The sequence below is a fragment of the Oreochromis aureus genome, linkage group 3, assembly GCF_013358895.1.
Source record: "Oreochromis aureus strain Israel breed Guangdong linkage group 3, ZZ_aureus, whole genome shotgun sequence".
Classification (NCBI taxonomy): domain Eukaryota; kingdom Metazoa; phylum Chordata; class Actinopteri; order Cichliformes; family Cichlidae; genus Oreochromis; species Oreochromis aureus.
The window spans coordinates 52,680,422-52,692,545 of NC_052944.1; the positions used below are offsets into that span (position 1 = coordinate 52,680,422).

Consider the following 12,124-nt stretch of genomic DNA (forward strand, 5'->3'; position numbering starts at 1 on the left):
CGGTGGTGTCGAGCCAAACGGACTTTAACGTGTGTTTGAACGAGCTGACGGTTCACTCGTTAAGCTGAAAGTGTGCTGGTGTAGTTCTTCTTCCCACCAGCAGGAGTCACTACAGTTCTTTCATGCCAAGTTTTGTTTGTTATTAGCTGTAGAGTTAGTATGCAGCACACTTTGAGAAAAGACTGACTCAGCATGTTGTTCTGATAAACATCTGCATCCATCCTCTTCGTTGTTTTACAGAAAGCATCGCTTGTGAGTATTTAAGTTGAACAAGAGTTAATGCAACTATATATGCTATTATTTATGCACTTTTATGGTTAAAGGTGTACTGTATTCAGATTTACTTTCTTTCCAATGTTAGCTAGTTTAGTCAACTGATTTGCAGTATCGTGTGAATATATAGACTGAATATTGCTTATTTTCTTCTGTTTGTAGTTTCACTCTGTTGATAATTGAAGGCAGCGTCAATAAAAGGGACGATACACCTGTCAGTTGTCGAGGAGTTTATCTATCTGCATAACTGTGTCCAGTGTAGCAGTGAGGGCAGAATAGTGAAAAAGCGTCCTTCTACAAGACAACCTTTGAATGTTACGTCAACTCAGCTACATCAACCATGTCTGAAGCAAGAGAAGATAAAGCATCATCTGTCCGTTCAGAGAAATCATATGTGTCAAAAGGTACAAGTAGATCATCTGCCAGTATGGCCGCCCTAAACGCTCGAGCCAAAGCTGAAGCAGCACGCAAAAGAGCTGAATATGCTAAAAAGGAAATTGAAATGCAAGTTAAGAAAGCAGAGCTTAAAGTAGAAGAAACACGTCTAGAGGCCACGTTACAAGCCCTCCAACAAGAACGTGATGCGGAAGCGGCACACGCCGAAGCAATAGTTTTTGAAACAGCAGTCAATGATTTTGGAGAAGAACACGTGCGTGTACCTCAAAGTGTTGACACTTTGGAACACACCTTTAACTATGTGAAAGACCAGCTCATCATCAAAGACAGCACAAGCCCAATTGGTCACACCGGGTATAATTCAATGCCCGCGCCAAGTGTCACATTCCTCACGCCAAAACAAGGGCAACCAGGTCGGACACCTTAAAGGAATATGTCCTTCAACCTCTGAGTACTGACAAAGGAGAAAACGTTTCCCAGTCTCCGAAATTAATGCAGAAAACGTCGCCAGGTACTTCACCGAGATTTGAACATAAGGTGAGCATGCAACAAGGAAACATTTCTGACGTAGCCAGGTTTCTTGCAAGACGTGACTTACTCACCGGTGGCCTCCGAAGGTTCAGTGACAAGGCAGGAGATTATTGGGGATGGAAATCTTCGTTTGAGAACGCGATTTGTGACTTAAACCTAACGGCCAGTGAGGAACTGGATTTGCTGATTAAATGGCTCGGCGCAGAATCAGTCCAATATGCATATCGTTTAAGAGCTGTTCATATTAACAATCCCTCTGAAGGACTCGCTAAGGTGTGGGAAAGATTAAATGAGTGCTACGGCTCCCCCGAAGCTATAGAGAACGCACTGCTCAACAGACTGGACCGTTTCCCAAAATCTCATACAAAGATCCACAACTGTTGAGAGAACTACAAGACCTGCTCCTAGAGATAGATGCCGCAAAGAGTGAAGGTTACATTCCAGGTCTACTCTACCTCGATACAGCGAGAGGCATTAATCCAGTGGTGGAGAAACTCCCTATGCTATGCAAGAGAAATGGATGAACTATGGTTCTAAATACAAAGAGGACCATTGTGTATCATTTCCGCCGTTCTCTGCATTTGTGGCTTTCATCAGTAGAGAAGCAAAGATGCGGAACGACCCCAGCTTTAGGCAGTCTGTGCAGCCGCCTCCTGCCCTTTCAAAGACAAACAAACTTTACGAAAAACACGCTAAAAGAGAACCTATCTCAGTCATCAGAACCGAAGTTGTCAGTACGGAGCTGAAACCAACTCCTACAAACATTGAGGACCCAAATAAATAATGTCCTATCCACAAAAACCTCATGCTCTCAAAAATGCAGAGCATTCAGGAAATGCCACTGGAGGAGCGAAAGGCCTATCTTAAGAAAAACATGATTTGCTTCAAATGCTGCGCTTCTACAAACCACCAGGCAAAGACATGTAAGTCAGAAATACATTGTACAGAATGTGATTCAAAATTACACATTACAGCTCTTCATCCGGGACTGGCACCAACGACTACTGTGACAGCTACTATTGCAGAGCCCGTGAAAGCTGACGGCGGGAGTGCAATGCTACACGCCCACAGCTATCTCGACATGCACACAAGTCTGTGGAAGTGAATTTGAAAGTCACTCATGTGCCAAGATCTGCCTTGTGTTCATCTACCCAAAGAATTCACCTGAAAAGAAGCTTAAGGCCTCACGCCATCCTAGATGACCAAAGCAATAGGTCACTTGCAAAATCATCAGTTTTGACACATTTGGAGTCACCAGGAACTCCTTTCCATATAAACTGAGAACCTGTGCCGGATTGGAGGAAGTGACAGGGAGGAGAGCTTTCAACTTCATTGTAGAATCGGCAGACTGTACGTCACGTCTTGAGCTCCAGACACTTATCGAGTGTGATATGCTACCCGACAATCGCAGTGAGATTCCCACAGCTGAAGCTGCTCGAAACCACACCCACCTTCATGAAATTGCAACCGAAATTCCAGCTCTCGACCAGAGCGCTCAGATCCTGCTGCTCATTGGAAGGGACGTTATTCAAGCACACAAAGTTCTCGACCAGCGCAATGGACCTCCAAACACGCCATTTGCACAGAAGCTAGCTCTTGGATGGGTGATCATTGGGAACGTTTGCCTGGGTGGAGCTCACAAACCAGCGTGCTAACATTTTCAAAACAAACATCTTAGACAATGGTCGCCCAAGTCACTTCCTTCCATGCAAAATGCCATTCAAGTAAAGGAAAGTTTCAACTCGCAAGGCTACAACAAGGTCAACTCTCCAATGCGAACAAAGCACTCTTCGATTGGAGAAACAGTTTTCAAACAAACGAGTTTGGACGAGAGCCTCGGCTACTCACAGGAAGAAAGAGCCTTTCTACAGATAATGGACAAGGAGGTCTACCAGGACAGTGCCAACAGCTGGGTTGCGCCACTACCTTTTCGTTCGCCCAGGCCACGCCTGCCGAACAATAAGCGGCAAGCTATGCAACGCCTTACGTCAGTACGCCACATGCTGAACAAACGCCCTCAGGTGAAAGGTCAGTTTACAGACTTCATGCAAACTTTGTTTGATAACGGCCACGCTGAGATAGCTCCACCACTCACTAAAGAAGAAGAGTGTTGGTACCTCCCTTCTTGAGTGTATCACCACATAAACCGGAACAAATACGCATTGTCTTCGATTCAAGTGCGCAACACAATGGAGTATCCTCAACGATGTTCTTCTTACTGGGCCCAACCTCAACAATAGCTTGTTGGGTGTGTTGATGCGACTCCGTGAAGAAAAGGTGGCAGTCACAGCCGATATCAAACAAATGTTCCATTGCTTCGTGGTCAGGAGGACCACCGAACTTTTTGAGATTCCTCTGGCACCAAAACAATGACATGGATCAACCGATTGTGGAATACAGAATGACCGTACATGTCTTTGGCAACAGCCCGTCGCCCGCGGTTGCAACTTACGGACTCAGAAGGGCATCAGAAGACCGAGACAAGCAAGACATCACCACACAACATCTGGTGGAGCGACATTTTTACGTAGATGATTGTCTTGCCTCCTTCCAATCAAGTACTGATGCCATTGCTGTTATGCAAAACGCTCAAGACACTCTGGCTTCATCTAATCTGAGGCTACACAAGATTGCATCCAATGACGTGAACGTAATGAAGGCATTCCACAAAGACGATCTAGCCAAGGGTCTAAAAGACCTCGACCTAGGAGCCGACATTCCACCCATGCAAAGAAGCTCGGAATAAGCTGAGACATTGCAACAGACAAATTCACGTTTCAAGTGTCCACTGCTGAGAAGCCCTATACCCGCAGAGGGGTACTTTCAGTTGTCAACAGTCTGTTTGACCCTCTTGGGTTTGCAGCTCCGGTCAGCATCAAAGGCAGAGCTCTCCTTAGAGAACTTTCCACAGACATATGTCAATGGGATGATCCACTCCCAGAAAAGTTGCTCCAAGAGTGGAGCGCATGGAAAGAGTCCCTGAAACTTCTCGAAGAAGTCAGAATACCAAGATTGTACACCTCCATATCCTTCAGTGGTGCAGAAAAAAGGGAGCTCTGTATATTCTGTGACGCATCTACGAAAGCTATCGCTGCAGTAGCCTACGTCAAGCTCACAGATTCAGAAGGCAAAAGCGAACTGGGATTCGTGTTTGGCAAAGCGAAACTTGCACCGCAGCAGGAAATAACAATCCCCAGGCTCGAGCTATGTGCAGCTGTTCTTGCTGTCGAGATTGCTGACATTATCACAGAGGAAATCGATGTTCCCTTCCATTCTACAAGATTTTTCACAGACAGCAGAGTGGTACTCGGATACATACAGAATGAATCCAGACGATTCTACGCTCACGTATGCAATCGCGTACAGAGGATTCAAAATCGTCCAACCCAGAGCAGTGGAACTACGTTCCAACAGACCTTAACCCGGCCGACATAGCTTCAAGATCAATCCCAGCTAGTGCACTCTCATCAAGCCCATGGCTCAAAGGACCAGATTACCTACTGGGATCAACTCCTGAAGTGACTAAACACACCTTTGAACTAGTCAATCCTGAATCAGATCCTGAGATCCGTCCAACAGTGACATCACTTTCAACCAATGTCGCGGCTTCTTTCCTCGAAACGAGACGATTTGTGTCTTTCTCTACTTGGGGTCATTGTTGAGAGCAATAGCAAGGCTCATTCATATTGCAAGGTGTTACAGGAACAGCACTCCCCCAAAAAAGTGTCATGGCTGGCATATCTGCAAAAGTCTTAGTCCAGAAGATTACAGTAAGGCAAAGAGCGTTCTTCTGAGTGGTCTTCAACACGAGGTTTACCCTGACATCTTCACATGTCTTCGAGCCCAAAAGGACATTCCGAAACAGAGCCTTCTCAGAAAACTCTCTCCTTTCAAAGACAATGCAGACTGTCTCAGGGTTGGTGGTCGCCTTTCACAAGCCAGCATGGAAAGCGACGAAGCACACCCCATTATCATCCCAGGTAACCACCATTTAACTACCCTACTAATCCGACACTACCACCAACAGGTGCAGCACCAGGGGCGCCATTTCACAGAGGGAGCCATGAGATCGGCTGGCTTCTGGATTGTTGGTGGGAAACGGAGCATCAGCTCAGTCATCCACCACTGTGTAATTTGCCACAAGCTCAGGTGGAACACAGAAAAGCAAAAAATGTCAGACTTACCCTCTGATCGTGTGACAGTCTGCCCCCCGTTTACTTACGTCGGAGTTGACGTCTTTGGACCGTGGACAGTAAGCTCTCGGAGAACAAGAGGAGGCCTTGCCAGCAGCAAACGCTGGGCCGTCATCTTCACCTGCTTGGGCATCAGGGCCATTCATGTTGAGGTCATCAAGACGATGGAGTCGTCTAGTTTTATCAATGCTCTGAGACGATTCATCTCTATCAGAGGACCGGTAAAGCAGTTGAGGTCCGACTGTGGGACCAACTTTCTGGGAGCGTGCAAGGAGCTCGGCATAACTTCAAAACACTGCGACAACCAGGAAATTCAAGACTTTTTATCCAAGAATGAATGCACATGGATCTTCAACCCTCCTCATAGTTCTCATATGGGAGGAAGTTGGGAGCGCATGATTGGCATCGTGAAGCGCATACTGGACTCTATGCTAACTGTCAACCCAGTTCGCCCGTTGACCCATGAAGTTCTCGTTACCCTTCTAGCAGAGGTAACCGCTATCGTAAACTCTCGACCGCTACTACCAGTCTCATCAGATCCAGATTGCCCCTTTCTTCACGCCTGCTACCCTCCTTACGCAGAAAACTGGATTACCACCACGCCACCCGGCACTTTGACAATAAAGATTTGTTCGGACGTCAATGGAGACAAGTGCAGCATCTTTCAAATGTCTTCTGGCACCGTTGGAAAACACAGTACCTGCCGACACTCCAAGAGCGAAGGAAATGGCAATCTGTGAGTCAAAATCTTCAAAAGGGAGATCTTGTTCTTCTAAAGGACAGTGGAGCTAAAAGAAACCACTGGCCCATGGGGGTGGTTGTTGAGACCTTTCCTAGCCAAGACGGACATGTCAGAAAGATTGAGGTAAAGGTCGCTTCTGGAGGTACATCTAAACCCTTCTTACGACCAGTGACAGAGACTGTACTCCTGCTGCGAAATACTAATAGAGACATTGATCCTTAAAGATGGTGATGACATCCAATTGATGTCAGACGGGGAGTGTGCTGGTGTAGTTCTTCTTCCCACCAGCAGGAGTCACTACAGTTCTTTCATGCCAAGTTTTGTTTGTTATTAGCTGTAGAGTTAGTATGCAGCACACTTTGAGAAAAGACTGACTCAGCATGTTGTTCTGATAAACATCTGCATCCATCCTCTTCGTTGTTTTACAGAAAGCATCGCTTGTGAGTATTTAAGTTGAACAAGAGTTAATGCAACTATATATGCTATTATTTATGCACTTTTATGGTTAAAGGTGTACTGTATTCAGATTTACTTTCTTTCCAATGTTAGCTAGTTTAGTCAACTGATTTGCAGTATCGTGTGAATATATAGACTGAATATTGCTTATTTTCTCCTGTTTGTAGTTTCACTCTGTTGATAATTGAAGGCAGCGTCAATAAAAGGGACGATACACCTGTCAGTTGTCGAGGAGTTTATCTATCTGCATAACTGTGTCCAGTGTAGCAGTGAGGGCAGAATAGAAAGAAAGATGCTTTAATCACAGGAGTCACACACGTGTCCACTGTACCATCTGGGAACTCTTCTTGTTTAGCACTCGTAATAACACAAACACTAAATCCTCCTTCTCTTGTGCTGTTTTGTAGCAGTGTATACACCTGAGACTGTCACCTGTCTGTCTGTCCTGCACTCTCTTTCTTTTTCTTTCTCTCTGATTGTGTAATAAAAGTATGAACATGTATTTATAAGCTACACTTGTGTTTGAATCCTGCAGCTTATCACACATTTGATTTCCATGTGTGACGACTGCAAGTGTCCAGAGTGAGGACAGACTGAGGGACCCACTGCTGCACATCATCTGTGAGGCTTTGCACCCCTGATGATCCACCAGGACAAACTCAGCAGTGTGTGAGGAAGAGGAGGAGGAAGAGCCAGCAGCAGCTGACAGATGGAGAGAATAGACAGACTGTTCCCTGTTTGTGAAGGACTGCTAGAAAAGTTTAGAATAACTAATTGTCTGTCCTGAATCAGTCTTATTAGGTAATGTTCAAATAATTTTATCATTCCAGTGTTTTCAGTGTGGGAGAAAGTACTCAGGGCCTTCAAGTTACACACTATGAAAGGCAGCAACAAGTTTAACATTCAGAAACCTAAAGTATGTATCAGCAGCAGAATGGAGCTAAAAATAAATGTTTGTTTCAGTTCTATGAAGCTTTGAGTATTTTGGATTAGTAGTACCGCTGTGTTTGTTGTATCCAGAGATGGGCAGTAACGCATTACGTTACTGTAATCCGATTACTTTTTTCAAGTAATGAGTGAAGTAAGGGATTACTATTGCAAAAAAGGTAATTAGATTACCATTACTTTCCCATAAGCACGCTGTGTTACTGCGTTACTAAAACCCTGATCCTTTTGTGAGTGTCTCATGACAATGACGTAAGCGAGTGTGACGTTCGAGGCAACATCTGTGTGTAGATCAAGAATGGATAATATATCGAGTGCAGGAGAGAGCATGACCGTGCACCATTTAAAGCGTGTAAGTACTGACCTTACTTTGAGTTTGATTCTGTAAAAAGTGACAAACACATTTGTCCAACTGTTCACTGCGTGGGAAGAAAACTTCTTTTTACAGCGAAAAAACCTAACCTAACCTTAACTTCCGAGCAAGCACCGAGTACGCTACCACGTAATGGGAAATTCACAGAGAAACTCGCGGATTCTTCCACTGACAGCTGCGGCACACCTGCACCAGGGCAAACCTCCGCCTACCCCACTCCTGCTATACAGGTGTAAATAGAGCAACAGGACCGCTAGTCTTTGATTTTATTTATTTTCTGCTGTGTTTTACTTGCATCTATTTGAAAGAGTGAGTGTAAACACAAAAACCTATTTTATTTTATGGTAAAAAAATGGTAAATGGCCTGTATTTGTATAGCGCTTTTCTAGTCCCTAAGGACCCCAAAGCGCTTTACACAACCTGTTATCCACCCATTCACACACACATTCACACACAGGTGATGGCAAGCTATATTGTAGCCACAGCCACCCTGGGGCGCACTGACAGAGGCGAGGCTGCCGGACACTGGCGCCACCGCGCCCTCTTACCACTGGTGTGTAGGAATGTGCAGAAAATAGGTTTAAATGTTAAATAAATTTCTTCCGGTCATAGAATGTTGCACATAATTTAATTTTTGCTTGATGCATAAAGTTAAAAGATTAAAACTAATAAAACACATTTTAAAAGGAGACTTTTCTATTTGATTACATTTTATATGATGAATTATGCAGAAAGTAGAATTGGGCTGAAAGATATATCACTTTATCACCTATTAAGGTTGTAAATAATGTTTTTTTTTTAAAGTAACTAGGTAACTGATTACTTTTGAAAATAAGTAATCAGTAAAGTAATGGGATTACTTTTTGGGGGGAAGTAATTAGCAATTAGTTACTGATTACTTTTTTCAAGTAACTTGACCAACACTGGTTGTATCATATTGCTGTAATTGTTTATATGCTTTATATATTCTGAGGTAAGTTGATCTATAGTGTTACATCAGGTGCTCCAGGTCCATCTCTATCCCTTTGCTTTGAAGGAAGGACGCCACCTGTTGCTCCACCGAGCGGGTCTCCTCGTCGCTGGGCTCCCCGACGTTCCCGGCCACCGCGCACGCGTACGAGCGCAGCTTGATTTTAATACCGCTGATGACCACGTCGTTCGTACGGGTGTACTGCTCCAGCTCATCCACCCGGCGCTCGAGATCCACGATTCGTCTGTCCTTCTGGGCATTTTGGAGGCGTAGCTGTTTTACCTCCTCCAGAAGCCCCAGAAGCAGCTCCTGCTGCGCCCTGACTGCGGCCAGGTCTCTGCACAGCGCTCCGAGGGAGGTTTTTATGTCCTCGACCTCCTCTGGTGTTGGGCCTTTCTTGGGTGGCATACTGGGTAACCAGCCTTTCCAGTCCAGGGGTCCTTCTTCTTTTATTTAACTGGCGAGCTAGCAGTTGCTGGTAGCTAATCCGTAAACTTGCTAGCTATCTCCCGGTTAGGGAGCGCAGCCCGAAACACTCTGGTCGATAGAACTGGTAGAATGTTGGTTGTCCTCTTCTTAACCAAAGTCCTGTTTGCCCTTTTAGAAGTTACAAAATACAGTGCCCGTTGATAAGCAGCGACTGTAGAAAGCTGTAGAAAGCTAGCATTTCAATCCAGTGTCTTTTCCACAACCGGCCTCCGCCATCCCATGAACCGGAATTCTATAAGGATGTTATGTATTTGTGTACTTTCTGCCCAGTTTGACCCATTTAGCAGAAGTCAGCCTGTTTAAGGTTCTGATATCTATTCTGTATGACTTAAAGCAGTTATGACATGGTATGATTTTCTCACCCAATAAAGGAATATTTAATATATCAGTCTACTCTTCATTCTATCAGAAACAGTTATCACAGCTCGTACATTTTCCTTTTACACATATATGTAAGCATTGAGCCAAATTTAGTAATGCCAACATATCAAAAGAACAATATTTGTCTCATATATAATACAGCTATATATACACTGTCAAAGATACTTGTCTTTGAGTGAAGATTTAAGGTGATAAGAAATATAAATAAACGCAACTTGAATCTTTACTGAAGCTCAAGTTCACTGCTGCAATAACTAATAATGATTAATATAATAATAAATATAATATTGTCCATATTATATTTGCATTATCAAAGTGAGATGACTTTAGTCTCATGAATAACATTAGCTAATTGTTATTTACTAGCTAATCTTAAAATGACTGTTCAGTACAGAAATGAAGCCCAACAACCATATTTTACAGTCCTGTGGTCTCAGCCTCAGATACTTATCAAATCACACAAAGCTTATGTAGAAACAAATGAACAAAATATTTTCTTCTTAATTTCTATCAAACAGTGCTGTATGAAATGTTCCAGCGGTTAGTATCATGGTTGCTAGGCAACCTGGGCAGCGCGATGGAGGCTAGACCGTCACAAGTCTCGCACTTCCAGCCTTAGCGGTCATTAGTGATGTGCGATACCACTGATTTCCTTTCCGATCTGATGCCAAGTAAAATTCTGGGTGGTATCGACGATACTGGTCCGATACAGATACTTTGTACAAAAACTTGCTTTTTTTTTTTACTGTATCTTTTATTGTATCTCAAATTACAGCTTCATAGTGATTACAGGACATCTGATTACTTGTTCTTATCACTTAATAATGCATAATTCATCATATAGAAATAAAAAAACTGAAGTTATCTGCCATTTGAGCATGTTGCCTGGCTTCAGCACTAAAGGACTGCTGCGAGAGACGTCCATCTCGCCCTAGCAGCACCTATCCCTCTCCTCTCCTCCTCTTCAGTTCCCCTCAACAAAAGCTCGTCATATTCTGTGATATGATTTACTCTGAGGTGTTTGACGAGGTTAGTGGTGTTGCCACAACACCTCACTGTCTTGGCACATGTATTGCAAACCACATCTCGGCTGTTTGTGGAGGTAAACTACGTCCAGACATGACTCCGTTTACACCCAGCCATTGTTGTGAATGCACACGCCAAGGGATTGCAACACATTTATACGGCCATGTTTCGCACATGACTATGAAAAGCGGAAGAAGAAGTAGTTCCTTCAAATGTAGACAGTCTAAATGATATAGTTTCTTTCCACTGTGTTCCTGTTAATGATAAACTACAAATTTACCCTAAATTACTAAATTATCAATATTTTAATATGAGAATCGATTCTAGAACATAAATGACTGGTATCGGAGGAATCGATATTTCAGTATTGATCCTCACATCTCTAGCGGTCTTTGAGTATGCGGCCCTTGTGGACCGTTAAGGCTGCGTACTTTAAGGCTGCAGACCCTGAATTGGGAGACATTCAGAGTCTCCATTTTAACTCGGGTCGAAAGTATGGACTTCAACCTATATACCAGTTTTTAAATTGTGTCGATAGGCCACGTAAAACCAGAGTTATGATAAAAAAATACACGCAATGTTTTTTTCTGAACAAAACAGTGGTGTTTACAGCGGGAAGAAACCGTAAAAACTGCATTTTCTAAGGACAGTGCTAGCAAACACTATCTGCTTGCGAGTGAAAAAATAACAAAAAAACCCCACTCCTTCCCTATTGGTGTTAAAGTTTGCCATGTCAGCCAATCAAAAAAAAAAAAAAAACCCAAAAAATGATATGGCAACATGTGGCATTTTGTTATTTAGGAAGAGGGAGAAGTTTTAGGAGGGATGCCCGCGAGAGAAAATGGGTGAATGAAAGAAAGACAGAGAATGAGTTTTCATATGTGAGACATTAGTGACGTTAGTGTGCACTGTAGTTATTGTTTTGTTTTGTCTGTCAGTTATACTGCTGAATGTCACAGTTGATCCAAAAAAGCCACCCAAGGCAGATTGCAGTCTAAACGCTGTCTCCAACTCAAAAACAGGACTGATACACCTCCTATTGTCAGACCTGCAGGGTTTAGGCCTGTGGTATTCTCCTCTGTCTGATAGTGAGAGTGAGAGTCTTATTTGATGCAGCACACCTGTTCTGTGAATAGTTTTAAATGGTTATATAAAAACGCCTGAGGCCTTGGCTGCATTTTTAGGTAAATAGTACCATATAACTTTCTTGTTTGCAAAATTTGTGCATAATTCTTTAGAAATGTACACTTTCTATTTGCATTTCAAGTTATGAAAATGATTTGTTAAACATGTTTGTGGATTTTACAGAAAAAAATATAACTTTTCTCTCCTTGGATTTTAAATTTTTT

General features: G+C 43.3%; 1 protein-coding gene across 5 annotated transcripts in view; it reads right to left on the bottom strand.

The window, feature by feature from the left end:
- LOC116317362 (butyrophilin subfamily 3 member A3-like) overlaps nucleotides 1–12,124 on the bottom strand; it is a 43,125-nt gene that overhangs the window by 17,475 nt on the left and 13,526 nt on the right. The gene's annotated exons all lie outside the window — the stretch shown is intronic.